This window comes from Chenopodium quinoa, unplaced genomic scaffold (genome assembly GCF_001683475.1).
Source record: "Chenopodium quinoa cultivar QQ74 unplaced genomic scaffold, ASM168347v1, whole genome shotgun sequence".
In the NCBI taxonomy this organism is placed as follows: domain Eukaryota; kingdom Viridiplantae; phylum Streptophyta; class Magnoliopsida; order Caryophyllales; family Amaranthaceae; genus Chenopodium; species Chenopodium quinoa.
The window spans coordinates 1607334-1623146 of record NW_018743813.1 but is presented as its reverse complement, the minus strand read 5'-3'; positions in this window follow the sequence as shown (position 1 = coordinate 1623146).

Sequence of the window (15813 nt, the reverse complement as noted above, 5' to 3'; positions counted from 1 at the left end):
TGGCGTCACATTATGTGCTTGGCGCCAGACGCCAATTTTAGCGCATGGCGCTAATACCATAAAGATGGCGCTGATCGATTTCCATAGACGCCAAGCAGCCATCCATCTTTTGGGGTAGTGCTAGCCTTCTGCAATATATTTTGGGTTCCTTGGTACGCCAGTTAGCCCCTCTGAACAATTTGACATGATTAGATAATTGGCTTGATTACATGAAGTGATCGACCTGATGAAAAGATCGTCTCACTAAGCTTAAAGCGCCTAAGCATTGGCTCATTAGCAAAAGGCACCGACATACATGTTCATTAGCAAAAGGCACCGACATACATGTTCATTAGCAAAAGGGCACCGACATATAGGTTCAAGAGCAAAAAGCGCCGACGTATAGGCACAGCAAAAGCAAAGTTCAGGAGAACTTTTAAAGATCGACAGCGTTCGCTAAGATTGTGGAAGTTGTCACCAAAGATTTGAGAAGATGGCACGAGATGGGCGGTCTTCGACAGCGTTCGCTAAGATTGTGGAGGTTGTCGCCCAAGATTTGAGAAGATGGCACGAGATGGGCGGTCTTCGACAGCGTTCGCTAAGATTGTGGAGGTTGTCACCCAAGATTTGAGAAGATAGCACGAGATGGGCGGTCTTCGACAGCATTCGCTAAGATTGTGGAGGTTGTCACCCGAGATTTGAGAAGATAACACGAGATGGGCAGTCTTCGACGACTTTTGCTATGATTGGAAAGGTTGTCACTATGATTCAAGAAAGGCTCAAGATGTAGCAACATTGATCGACGGCGTTCCCTAGATTGTGGAAGATCGTCAAAACAAACAGCAAGATGACGTTCCCTAGATTGTGGAAGGTTGTCACAAACAACTGAGGATTATTTCAAGAGAAGTAATCTTCGATAGTATTCCCTTAGACGTGGAATATTATCAATGCGGATGAGGATTGTTTCAAGAGAAATAATTTTCGATGATATTCCCTTAGACGTGGAATATTGTCATTACGGAGAGGATAGTTTCAAGAGAAGCAATCTTCTAATTTGGAAGCAGTTAAAGGCGTAGCGGTTTTCAAGAGGGATGGCATTCTCTAGCTTGCAGGAGGTCATCAAAGCAATCGGTTACTTTCAGAGACGTGTGCTCGACGGTGCAAGATACGCGTTTCTTAACTCTTTTATCTGTTTAACTAATGCTAGTTTTGAAGGTATCGGCATTACAAGATTGATTTAGGATCGCAGAACGTTCTGAATCATTCTCCGTCCCTATCGTTCCTTTGACTTTCGTTTTTCGAAACTTGCGTTTCTCCAAACTCAGTCAAAGTGGGGGCTTCTGTAGACACCCATTTGTGTCTCCCCAAAACCAAACCCAGTGATGAGTGCCTTTCACGTCAAATCATAATCGAATGAAACGAAAGTGTAGAAAGGTCTAGTGTTGCGGAAAGTTTTATTTCTTTTCTTTTCTCTTCTCTCTGTTTTTGAAAACTTTATTTTAAGAAAACAGCCAGTCCAGTTTGGTTGGTCCATAATATGGGTCCAATAGTGGTATAGTTGGATGGGGCTTGCAAACACCTTTCCAACGATATATTATAAGCCCAATTCCGATGAGTATTGAGGAGGTTATGGCCAATTTACTAAACTGGGCCCGGTTTGAGTTTTAAGTACGACCCAATGATCTAGGGGAGGGTCTAATGATTTATCATTCCTAATGTAATTAGGAATGGTTTTGGTCTTCTAGAACATTCTAGAAGGTTTTATCATTCTTAATTCAATTAGGATTCTTCAGAGTTTTTATTAGATCAAATAGCATTTTCGACTAAAATTATATTATTTTATCTTCTAGTACGGTAAAATTATCAGATTTTTGAAAATGTGTTAAAAGCCGGTTTGGCGTCCAACCCCAGGCCTTGGCGCCAGACGCCAGCCATTGGCGCCTGGCGCTAGCCATTGGTCCTGGCGCCAATGAGCCAGGGCTGGCGCCAAGTTGTTTTTGCGATCGCCAGACTCTGTTTTGATAAATTATCTTTTTTGGATGATTTTTTCTATAAATATCGTATCAAAAATTCCGTTTTGAGGGACGAATCAACAATCACCAACATTCACCAATTCTCCTTATTCTTAAGTCTTCATCATTCACCAATTATCATTCATCTAATTCTTCGCAATTCATTCATTCATCATCTTTCTTTCATCAATTCTCGATAACATTAATCTTTTAGCATTCTTTCTTTCTTGCTTTTTAATACAAAATTCCGCATTCACAAGATCTAGAAACACCTAGCCATATTCAAAGTTGCCTTCGCCCTAGACGTGAAAGGTTTTAATTTCTGAGGGTTTGGTCCCAAATCTCTCTTTCAATTATTTAATTTAATTGTTTTGATTATTATTTTCCTTGAAGTTACTAACGTGTGTATTTTGCTATTAGAAAGAGGTACGAGGCATCCAAGTAAGTACTTTATTGACTTTATTGATTTTATGATGTAGACATCATGTATATTATTGTTATGATATTCTTAGTATCATGTCTAAGGTGTTTTTAATATTAAGCATGATTAAGAATATGATTCTTCCTATGTTCTTTATAATATTTATGATTATGATTGATGATGATTATTTATTATGTTGCTTGATATGCATATTATTGTATATTGTTATTGCTTGATCACCTTTTATTGCAGGTTATAGGGAATTGGTATTTGCAATCACGCTTAATAAGATATTAATAATCTTGTTAGGGTTAATTGTGATTATAATTCAAGTGATCACCGATAATAGTTTATTTGTGCATTAAATTCAACCAACATAGATTAAACAGGTGTAGGGTTAATCCTATTGATTGTATGTTATTCAGAAAGCGCACATGAATACGATCAGAATAAAGTAGAGGCCTATTATTAGGGCAGGTTCAATCTCTTTTAGGTTGGATTTGTACCTTCATCCCCGAACCCTTATTTGGTTCATGACCTTATGGAGTTGACGATCTCTTGGATCTTTAAGGGGTGTAACCTTCACCTCGTGAACGGTTTACAAGTTCCTTAAAAACTTGTTGGCGACTCTTTTGCTCTATCTTCTTCCCTTTTGGACGCCACCGTACTTTAGTGTATGATCACAGTGGGGTTCAAGCTTGTGGGATTTTAAAGGCTTGAAACTATTCCCTACAACGTGGTATCTTCCCATAGTGACACGTGTCACCCTTTCGTTGGGCCACATGTCGCTACGGGACTGGTCCACGTACATGGGGTATTTTTACCCTAAACATTTGCCCTTCAAAGGGGGTGGCTCGAACGATATCAGCTACCTCCTCTGATTTTTACTAACTTTAGTGCGTACGAGTGCATTAGGATTTTGACAGACGGCTTTTGTCCACCTAAAAATTTCAAGCGAACGCCTATCTTTGCGGAGGGAGCGCACAATAGTAGTTCGTCTCATTTTTTGGAGAAAAGCGGACGTCTATCCATTAAGGAGGGAGCTTTAGTTCTGTCTTCTTATCTGTTTATTTTTGGACGTGCCGTTATTAGGTCGTCATCTTTTCCATTCATTCTATGCCGTTGTCCTTTGACCCTTCAAATTCTAGGTTAGATTTTCAAATTATAGTTAATCAACTTTTTTAGGCGGGAAAGATGAATTTACCATCTTACCCCCATAAATTTTTCCTATATATACAAAGGGTTTGGCCTCATTCTCACACTTTAGAATTTTGCATTTTCTAGAGAGAAGTCAGAGCTTTTAGAGAGAGAAAGTGCCATTTTCTTTGAATCTTCAAGAGCTCCGCCGTGGCTTTGAGTTTTCTAGGTACATTTTTTAGTTTTCCGGTCAGCCCTCAAGAATTTTCAAGTTTTCTACACGTACAGAGGTAGGCCGTCTGCTTTCTTTCCCTTTACTTGTATCATTATTATTTTTACTTTTCATATTTTAAATCTGGCTCAACACTCGGCTTCATCCGTTTCTCCTCATGAGGCCGGCCGCTCGTCTGGGACTGAGGAGTCTAGAGTGGACGGAGACGAGTCATCTCCTTCATGGACTGGGTCCATTTCTAGTGTGTACCAACTAACTTCCACCTATTCTTCTCTGTCCCTTCAATCGAACATGGAAAGAACAATGCAAACGCATGATCGTCATGCGGCTAGAAATCCAAACGGCAGTCTGGTGTACCCTAGGACTCCTTATGACCCTAACAATACTGACTTAGAAACTCCTTCCCCACTCCTACGACCGCTTCCATGAGCACTCACTGCTCGGCCATGGAAGTAACTTCTTCTTTTGAGAGCGCCAACTTGCACAGGGCGTCTCCTTTGCGGCTGGGGTGTCCGGGCCAACCCCTGAACAAAGGTCTTCACAACCAACCAACTTGGCTAGACAACCGGCCGGGTTGCGATCTCGTGAGAGACCTCCTACTTCTTCTAAGGCGGCCGTTTCTAGGCCATCCTCCTCAACTCCCTTGCCACCCCAATTCCAACATAGTAGGTCGGACAGGCCAAGAGTTGGAATTTCGATCAATGAACCGTCCGACCTTCCCCCTCGCTGTGACCCTTCTTCAGAAGCCAGGGCAGCCGCTGCCGGGTAGGAGTCCCTTTGTTTTTGAAGAGTCTCCCTCATCTAGAGGTGGACGCCTCTCTTGGAGTCGAAGCGTGGCCGAGGCTGCAGACTTGGATAGAGTGTTGTCCTCTACATTTGGCACCGCCCCTCGCCAAGAACATGAGGAGGCTGAAGGAGAAGCCGAGGCCGAAGGCGAAGAAACTTAGGTAGAAGAGACGACCGAGATTCCAGTCGCCAACATTGACAACTTTCAGGATCTGTTCGCATGTACAGTGGGCAGCACAGTCTTGGGCTACCTCAATGACGGATTCGAGGAGTACAAGGAGTTCCTCCATCTGGGAGAGGGCTTCGAGCTGGTTGCGCCACAGAAGTCCCACTCCGTGGCCGCATACGAGGACGAGTGGCCTCGACGCAAAGCCTTCTCCGTATATAGGGCTGCTTTCGATGTTGCGCTTTGCTTTCCTCTTCACCCCTTCATCCGCACTTTTCTGGACGAGTACAACATAGCCCTTTTCCAAGTGATGCCGAACAGCTGGCTGAACGTGTTCAAATATCTTCTGACGTGCATCCGCAAGGGCTTGAAGCCAGACTTTCCGGTTTTTTGTGAGATGCACTCCATGACTAACGGTTGGTTCATTCTTAGTGGTGGTGGTCAACCGTGTCTCTAAGAGGCAAGACTGGAAGAATTGGTTCTACCGCATCAAGACTAAGGATGTGGAGTTTAACCTTAGGATGAATCGTTCAATGCCAAGCCAATCCAGCTTGGCCGTGGGGTTCACAAGCCATATAAGCCGCCGGTCTACACCAGCCAAGCATATCAGCTTGAGTAATTTAGGGTCAAGCAAGCAAACAAGGATGACAAGATGGTGGCCGTCCCTAAGAACGGGTCCCTTTGGCCAGTTGGCTCAGGGATCCAACATTTATGTCGGCCTGCGGCCTATACAAGACCTTGCCCCAAGGTGGGATATCTAGGTTTCCTTTGTACGCTTGTTATTTTGAATGAAAATATTTCTAACTCTTTTTCCTTATCTATTTTGCAGCGGAAGCGTACGCCATGTTAGACGCTGAGCAAAAGGGGGAGGTTGATATGTCGGACATCGACTTGGCTCGTTACAAAGCTCGTCAAAAATTGTACGAGCAAACTAAGGAGGTAAAAACATTTCTTTCCTCCTTCATGCCTCCTCTCTGAGTTATCATGGACGTATGCTTTCGTCTGTGTTGGCATAATAGAAGAGAGCTCCTTCCCAGCTCCACACGGACACTGATGCATTGCTTTGCATATATCTTACTAAATTTTATGTTGTCTTTTGCTTTCAACCCCAACCCCAAGGGCAATACGAATTGTCGTCCTCGGCTGCAAAAAACGATAAGGACGGGAAGGCATACAAACAAAGGAAGACGGTCGCATCTAAGACTAATTCCACCACTGCGGCAAAGACTACGTCGCAGACTGTTTCCAAGCAATCCAAAGGAGAACAACCCCGGCAGGGTGATAGCGGGGTCTCCAAGTTCGTGGATTCGGCCGCCATGCCGATCTATGATAATTCTGAGAAATTAGACGATAGGGGTAAGTCGACCCTGGCAAAACGGACCGGGCCTGAAGTGACTCCGCCCATTCAAAGAGTCCAAAAATCTGATTGGCTTGAGGCCTCTTAGTCGGCCCGTGTAGGCGTCACTCGAAGTGCGCCTACGTTAAAGCATGTGGTGAATATGCTTGGCACTCATAGGAAGTGGGAATTGACATTACGATTAGGGACAAAGTAAAGTAGGGAGCCGCCAACAAGTTTTTAAGGAACTAGTAAACCGTTCATGGATCATAAAAGGCAACCATGAATAAGGGACAACGATAGGCAACAACGATTGACCCGTGAAGGTTACACCCCATTAATAACCCATGAGATTACTAAGTCCATATGGTTCGGAACCACGAAAGGAGGATCGGGGATGATGGTACGAAGTGAGTCATGGAGTCACATTCGCCCGTATTGGCCTCTACTCGATTCTTATGGTGAAAAATGATTCCTGCGATCTCAAAGGCATACAAACAAAATATTCAAATTGCTCTAATATATTATTAGACTAAATTTGTGATCACTTGAATTAAGCAACAATATTAAAAAGGATCCTAAACCAGTTGTCCAATTATCTTATTAGGCGTGATTTTCAATTACATATTCCCTTTAAACATGCAATATGGTGATCATAAAAAATATAATAGAATAACATAAATATTAAAAGCAATTTATCAATAATTCCAACAATATAAAATCGTCAGAAAAATAATAGAAATAAGAGGAACATAATTCTTACTTTGGTTCTGTTTGTTTGCAACTAAAAAATAATAAACGAGTTAGTAACTTCAAGGAAACAATAATAAATCAATAATTAAATTAAACTAAATAAAGTAAACTTGATTTGGGGCCAAACCCTCAAACAGTTCTACCTTTCACGCCTTGGCTTAAGAACAGAACCACGAGTAAAGTACGGATTCCTTGGAGTACTTGAAGAAGGAATTTTGAAATAAGAAGGGTAGACTAGTGTTTAGGCTAAAGCATAGAAGAGAGAAAAAAACTAGAGCATTAATTCCTTCCCCGTACATTAGAAATGAGGGGGTATTTATAGAGAAAATGTGGTGAAGGAACACACTGAACCCTAAAATGATAAAAACCCTAAAAAAGTATACCGGGACACGGAAAACTGTACCGTGACACGGGTAGTCCCACCGTTAGACGGGAAACATTCCTATGACACGGTGCAATTTTTGAGTGACAACGGGAAATATTTAGCAAACGGGGAAGAAAAAGTGTTAAGGGTTTACGCGAAAAGGACACGGAAATTCCCGTGTCACAGCAGGTTTCCCGTGTCACGGGAAATCCCACCATCAGACGGGAAAGATTCCCGTGACACAGTGGACTCCTGCCGTGGCGCAGTAACTTTCAGTCCGCTTTTCCGTCTAAATACATTTTTAACCCTAGTTTCGTTCAGCATTTTAAGTGTCGATTGATAATTTCGGGCCTTTTTCTGATTTATTATTATTTGGGCTAAAATAAGAAAATAAGCAAATAAAATAAATAAAAGGTTTGGGCCAAAAATAAATAATAATAAAACAATAAAATACAAAAGGTTTGGGCTAAAATTAAATAATAAGTTTGGGCTGAAATTAAAACTATGCTTTTACCAAACATCAAGAATAATCCATGGACGATTCAAAAATACGAATCTAATCAAATACAATTTTTTAAGCACTCTCGGGATTAAATACTAACCCGACCAATAGTAGCGGTGAAAGGTTGTTCATCATCGGGTTTGGTTTTGGGGAGACATTTTTAGGTGTCTACAGCCGGCGACCAACCTGGTCGGACGGGTGAGGAAGGTGATGAGCCTGCACCGCCTCCTCCATTCACCTTCAACCCTTTTTTTTGGTCGGAGCTTCTTAGACAGTCAGTTTTAACAGCTTTCCACTCTTTCTTTTTAACTTGGCTTAAACTAAAATTCTTTGCGCCCGTGTGTAGATATTACGGAGGAGCTTACGATGAAGCTGCCTGACATATCCCTCACTGGGGCGGACACAAAGGCCATGAGGGAATCCATGGCCAAGGCCGTCCCTACTGAGCAGCGAGACAAGCTTTAGGGAATTGATGAGGGCTTCCTCGGCCAAATGATCAACTACAGCGCTAAGGTAACTTTTTTGACCTTCATACTTAGTAAATTTTTCATTCTTTGATCTGCTAACTCATTTCCTTTTGTACGCAGCTTTTCCTGCGGCTGACCACCTTCCTTGAATGGAAGGACAAGGAAAATTAAAAGTTGAAGCGGGCTTGGGACAAGGTTGAGAAGGCCCAAGATGCTATTATTGGGGAGACGGTCGTCCAGCGCCGATACTTTGAGACCCAAATCATAGCGCTGTCCGACAAGGCGGCGCGATAAGCGGAAGATCTGGGGAAACTTGGTCAGGCCCTCGAACAAGAGACCTTGGCCAGGGACACCATGAGGTAGGAGAGGGATCAAGCTGTCCTGGACGGCCAGCGCTGGAAGGAAGGGTTCGAGGCCTTAGAGAAGCTTAAGGGCGATGTGGCCTTAGCACAGAAGAACTTGCAAGAGGCCTTGGATTAGGTGGACGCTCTCCGGGCCACGGTGGGAACTCTAAAGAAGTCCGTTGAGGACTTAACCCAACAGCTAAAAACACCTCGGGCCCCTAGCGGAGACGAGGTCGTCCGCATTGAACAAAATGCCGAGGATAGGTTGAAGAGCCACTTCTTCGAGGCGTTTAAGCTCATGGTGGACGAGGGCGAGGCAGCCTTTTACCAAGAGCGCTTCACCGAACGCCCCAACTTCGTCTGCCTCAGGGAAGAGGCTAAGAAGCTCGGGCAGCCTTCTTCTAAGCAGGACGTCACACCAACTACCTCAAAAGATGAGGAGAATGAAGAGGTGGCGGACGGCGATGAATGCGAGGAGGAGAGCAAGGAAATGCCTTCCGATGACGCGTCCCTTTCTGCCTCAGCCACCCCATGATATCAACTTTTTGTTTTGCTGTCTTTATTGAACAATTTTTTTTTTTATTTCAAGTGCCACCTTTTTTAGCGGTTTTCGTAAGATATTTTGCCACCCTTTGAGCGGTTTTTAATTAATTCAAGCTCTTCTTTTTATTTATTTCGTACTTAGCAAATTTTACGTACTTTTTACATGTTTTTGCGTTTTCGTACGCGTACTTTTTGCATGTTTTTGCGTTTTCGTACGCGTTATCGCTTCGTACGATGGGGGGGTATATCCCTTTATTTGGCGTTCGCCTAGTCCATATTTTGAATGGTTTGATTCACTTGGTAGGGTTTATACCTTAAAGGGTATGACTACTAGCAAGTTAATCAAATCATAGTAATGATTACCCTTGGACTAGGTGCTACGCCAAATCAACAGATTATTCGGCCGTTTAATCGGCTTTATGCAAGTTTTCCATTGAAACTAACGCTCGGACATGCTTAAGAAATTTCAAGTATTATCTCAACTTAGAATTTCTAAGTTTGGCTGGGCAAGAATGCATAGGTAAGCCCTTGCCCTATTAAAGGGGTTAATTGCGTTTGGCTATCTTAGGATACCTTGCTTCTACTGTCCATCCAAATGAGCGACGGACGTATATCCGTGACTTAAATTCGGGTTTTTTTTAATTTTTTTTTATTTTTAATTTTTTATTTTTTTTGCGTCCGGTTTGCCGTGTTGCAAGCAACCTAGTTACAGGTTTAACGCGACGTTTCAGCTTAGACTATGGAAGTGAAAATAAGCATAAGTAGAATGGAAAAATAATATAACAATGTTTGTCTTTTCATTAATTTGTCAAAATTACATTGTTGTGGCCGTATGACTTTAATTACATTGCTCGGTCAATAGACCTAGCTGTATACACAGCTTTTTGGCTAAGTACTAAGAAATGATTTAAACATAATATTTCTTCAGATTGTCAGTGTTCCATGTACGTGGAATCGGACGGCCGTTCATGGCTTCGAGACGGTAAGTACCATCTCGGACTTCTTCACTAACTCTATAAGGTCCCTCCCAGTTTGGGGTCAGCTTTTCATCTTCATTTTCTCGGCCTACAGCCTCCATTTTTCTTAGAACCAGATCTCCTATTTTTTGCGGACGCTTTGACACTAGGCGATTATATGCCCTTGTCATCCTTAAGCAATGAATTTCGTGCCTAAGTGCCGCATTGCCCATAGCTTCTACAAGGAAGTCTAAGGCGGACTTCATGGCCTACCAATTGGCCGTTTCATCATATAACATGACTCTAAGAGTAGGCTCATACATCTCAATTGGGAGAACAGCCTCAGCGCCGTAGACCAAAAAGAATGGGGTTTCCCCTGTAGAACTCTTGGATGTTGTTCGTATGGACCACAATACATTAACCAACTAATCAGCCCACAGGTCGCCTGCCTTTTCAAGCTTGCGCTTGATACTATTGGAGATCAACTTGTTGTATGCTTCTACTGGGCATTGCCTTGTGGTCAGCCGACCGAAGCAAAGTAATGAGCTATGCCCTGGTCTCCCAACCATTCCTTAAGTTAAGGTGTTTAGAACTTGGATCATTGTCAAACACCATAGACTAAGGTACACCAAAACGTGTAATCATACTCTTCCATATGAAGGCTGAAACATCCATCCACTTGATGCCCCGGACAGCCTCGGCCTCTACCCATTTTGTGAAGTAGTCTACTGCTACAAACACATAACGCCTTTGGCCAGATGCTGGCGTGTACGGACCTCAGATATCCATCCCACATTTGGAAAAGGGGAGCGGACTACTTATGGCCGATAAACTATTAGCTGGGCGATGGATTAAGGTTGCAAATCTCTAGCACTTGTCACATTTTTTCACCATTTTCATGGCATCCGACTTTAAGCTCGGCCAGTAGTACCCCAAATGGGTAGCCTTTTCAGACAAGGCACGCCCTCCAATATGAGAGCCGCACTGCCCCTGGTGGAGGTCATCCAGGACATCGTGCCCCATTTCAGGGGTAATACATTTCAGGTACGGCTTTACAAATGCCTTTTTAAACAACTCCTCTGCATCATTTCGAACCAGCCCACTCTCTTCTTCATCAGCCAGCTCTCTTTAGGATCGGCCGGATGTAATCCATCCCTTAAGTAAGAAATGATCCCGTCCATACAAGTGGAGCTTCTATCAATGATTTGTACTGGCTCGGTATTAGTACTCCTTCTTTCTTTCGCTTCCCAAAATACCGATCTCGGAGTATCACATGATGCTAAGGATGCTAACTAATTTAGAGAGGGCGTCCGCCTGATGATTAGACGAAATAGGAACTTGTTGCAGAGTAAAATGACCTAGGCCCTTGGCCTCATCTTTGAAAATCTTCAAGTATTTCATCATAGCCGGCTCCCTTGCCTCAAAATCTCCATTCACCTGGCCGACTACAAGCAGAGAGTCCGAGCTTACATCCACTTTTGTTGCTCCTGCCGCCTTACACATTCTAAGGCCGGCCAGGAGAGCTTCATACTCGACCTTGTTATTAGAGGCTTGGAACTGAAATCTTAAAGCATATTCAAACTTATCCCCCTCGGGTGATTGACAAATGACTCTAGCACTACAACTGGTCGCCATTGCACTACCATCTACAAACACCTTCCAGATCTGGTCTCCGGCCGGTTGTAAATCCGGCTGAGTCATTTCAACTGAAAAATCAGCAAAGGCCTGTCCTTTTATGGCTTTCCTGGGTTCGAACACAATGTCCAAACCCCTTAGCTCTAATTCCCACTTAAGCATGTGGCTAATAGCTTCTAAGGTTGCAAACGACTTTTTAAGTGGTTGATTAGTGTAAACCACTATTGAGTGCGCTAGGAAATACGGCCGCAGCTTTTTAGATGCCATGTACAGCGCCAGCCCAAAATTTTCAATAGGGGGGTACCTTAGCTCGGCACTATGTAGCACATGGCTAATAAAGTAGACTGGGATCTGGTGGTCGTCCCTTTCAACAAGGAGGACGACTCTTAAAGAATGCTCTGAGATAACAAGGTAGATGTACAACTTCTCATCCTTAAGTGGACTAACGAGTCGAGGCAATCACTACAAGAAAATAATCTTTTTGTAGCGATTATTTTAACCTTTAGTATCGATTGTAATTGCAACAAAAATATTTCCCAACGAATGGTCATTCGATACAATATCCCCCGTTGCCTTAGCCTTTAGTAGTGGTTTTCAGTATCACTGGGGTTGGCCTCAATAATCGATACGAAAAACTACATCCAATCGTGGTGATTATTGTAGCGATTACAATCGCTATAAATGTTTAACTCATTTTCTTCAAAAAAAAAAAAAAAAAACTTGCGTATGAACTTTACAAGATTCGAACATGCAACCTCAAACTCTTATATTAAAATTTTCACCAATAAGATATGACATATTTTATGTATTCTTTGTCAAACAATATTTATATATCTAGTGTTGAAAAGGCTTTTCGTATCGACTTTTAGGATTTAGTGGCGATTGTAAATGATGATTTCTCAAAATGATATAAATGTGTAAAAATAGTTTGGATATGTATTATTATGTTTTCCGTATCGATTTTATATGGGAAAACCATGTCGATTGTAAAAATGATACGACGTCCTTAATTATTTCACAAACATACCTGCATATTGTAGCGAATGTACAATCGCTACGAAATAATCGCTATGAAAAGAGATTTTTCTTGTAGTGAATGTATGTAGATGACTTTTTAACTGTACGAATGCCTCCTATGCCTCCTCCGTCCGTTCAAACACAAATTTCTTTTTTATGGTCTGAAAAAAGTATTGGCACTTGTCCCCTGATCTTGACATAAACCAACCGAGTGCTGCCAAACAGCCGGTTAGTCTTTGCACTTCTCTAATCGTTCTTGGAGACTTCATGTCCAAGACAACTTGAATTTTTTCAAGGTTGGCCTCAATTCCATGCTGATCAATTAAAAATCCGAGAAATTTACCAGCCTCAACACCGAAAACATATTTCTTCGGGTTTAGCATCATCTTGTGCCGCCTAAGTTTAGTAAATGTTTCTCGTATATCTTTTAGATGGTCGGCCGGCTCTTTGACTTGACAATCATTTTGTCAATGTACGCTTCCATGTTCCGACCGAGCTGATCTCTAAAGACCGTGTTTACAAGTCGCTAAAATGTTGCAGGGGCATTTTTGAGGCCGAACGACATTACCTTATAGCAATACAGCCCTTGCTCAGTCACAAATGCAGTTTTCTCTTGATCTTCTTCCCATAAAGGAATCTAACGGAAACCGGAGTATGCGTTTATAAAGCTCACGAGGGCATGCCTGGCTGTACACTACAAGAAAAGTGGCTTTGGGCGACGACTTAGTGTAGCATGTGCCATGAGTTTAAATTTCGTGGCCTTAAAAGGATAGTTTGGGCGACAAATGATAATTCGTTTCCCAAACTAAAGCAGGGGCGGCGAATAGTGCGTTCTGTAGCCCAAAAATAATTATCAACAACGAATTATACTTTTGTTGCCCAAAATATTATTTTGTGCAATGATGTTTCTTCAGTCGTAGTCCATGTCATTATAAAGGGCAACAAAATAATGTTTTTGTCGCCCAAAATAATTGAAAAAAAAAAACAGAAAATTTTACACTGAAAATTTCACCACCAAATTTGAGATTTGAATAAACGCCAATAACACAAATTTTGCTCACCCATGTACTGCCACTACCTATATCACATCCCAAAATTATCTCCAGCATTCATTTTTCCCTTTCTCACCTCCATCAAAAACTCATTCCTCAACAACCTTCTGGTTTAAATTATATAAAAAATTATAAACTTTCTTTCTTCCATCAACTTGTTGAACCCTAATTTTTTAACAACCCTTTATACTCCGTATTCCCTTCTTCTTAGTTGAAATGTGTTGAATTGTAAGAGGAAAAACAACATCAAACTACAATTATTTTCATATTTTGACACAAATTTCAGTGCGCAATAATCGAAGGAGAGCGTGAATCTGGGTAATTATATCAATATTTTATAATTTACAAGTACCACAAGTTCAAAGGATATACGATTTTTACATAAACATCATAATAATGAGAGTTTTTCTTAACTGTTTTGATTGGGTTTGATATTAGATTAGAGCCAAATTGAGTCTCATATTTATATATACGTTAATGTTTGTTTACTATTGTTATTAAGAATTAAAAGTATATATGTTGATAAGAAGTTTTGAGATACTAATTGTTTTATTAATTATTGTTGTTTGGGAGTACAAATTCAATCACTCATAATACTTTGTAGAATTGAAGATAGGGGAACTAAGGTAAATCTATTCATTATCTTCCTTTTCTTTTTTTTTTTCTTTTTTATTGGGATTTTTGTGGTTTGTAAAATTCAGAATCTTTCGTTAATATATACATTTATTTAATTATTTTTATTAATTGTTATACAGGATGAGCTGAGGCACGTTAATGGTGATTTTTGGACCTTACAAATAGCAAATCAAAAGATGAATCATGAAGACTGCAATTTTATATGATGTGTTTTTCAATTGTTAATATATCTTCAAAGATATACTTAGTGTAGGCTTTAATATTATTGTAATTTTTTTATAAAGTTAGTCAGGCAGGATGAATACCGAGGAATTCCATTAGTTTTACACTTTTACTTTCAATTGTATTTTAGATTATCTCATTTAAGAGATGAATCACATTACCTTTGTAAGAAGATTGTATATCATGAATGTTATTCACAATAATTTACTAACTAAGACGTGTTTTTTCATATCTCTGAATTGGGTTAACAAAATTGTATAGTAAAACAGTTTTGCTAAATATATGAAGAACATAATGTGGAAAAAAAATAAAAAAAAATATATGACAAAACCTAAAATAAATTGTTGCACAAAATAAAAATGGGAAACAAAAATAAGTGTTGCACATATTAGAATAATGATTTGACCCATGTAGATGATTTGGGCAACAAAATATTTATTCCGTTGCACAAAAGTGAAAAGGCAACTGTAAGGAGGTTGTTCCCATCGTAGGGGATTCTTCTCCTTAGATGCCCATGGCCCTTTAAAGCCTAGGACTTTACACTTGTTAGGGTGCATTAGAATTTGAATTCCTGACTTTTTGGGAGACCTTTGAATTAGAGATGATTCTATCATATACGCTTTTTTGTAAGAAACAAGTAGGAGTCGCCAATGAGTTTTAGGAAAAACCAATAAACCTCGTGCATGCCTTTCTCCCAAGTAGAGTTCAAGGAATATTTAGCATGAATCATAAGTTTACCCATGCCCAAATTGGTCTAGAAAATCAGAAATTAGTTCGGGAGCGAGGATATCAAGATAACGTTCCCTTTAGAGGGGAATCGCGATCCTAGCCCTAGTGCGGCTTCTACTAGCTCTTCCTTTGCACAATTTCATTGCCAAACAATATATGCAGCATGATACCTAAAAGCCATGTTAATTGATTTTATTTACACACATTAATTCACATAGGAATTACATCCTAAGGTCGTTATTCTTAACTAATCAAATTCGTGAAAAGAACAATAAAATAAACAATATTCGCCATGACTTAGGTGATCAACCAAAAATTATCTTATTCAATCCTAATCTTGATTAAAGAAAGAATACTATGTGAAATCAATTAATTTATTATTTTAAGGTGATCAAACAACACTAATTAATTCATTAAAGTTCTTTTAAACAATAAAAATAATGGTGATTTACCTAAGTGCTCGGGAATTTACCACTTCTCTTTGTTAGATCTCCGTTTAGAACCCTTATGGACTCCTTGGTGGG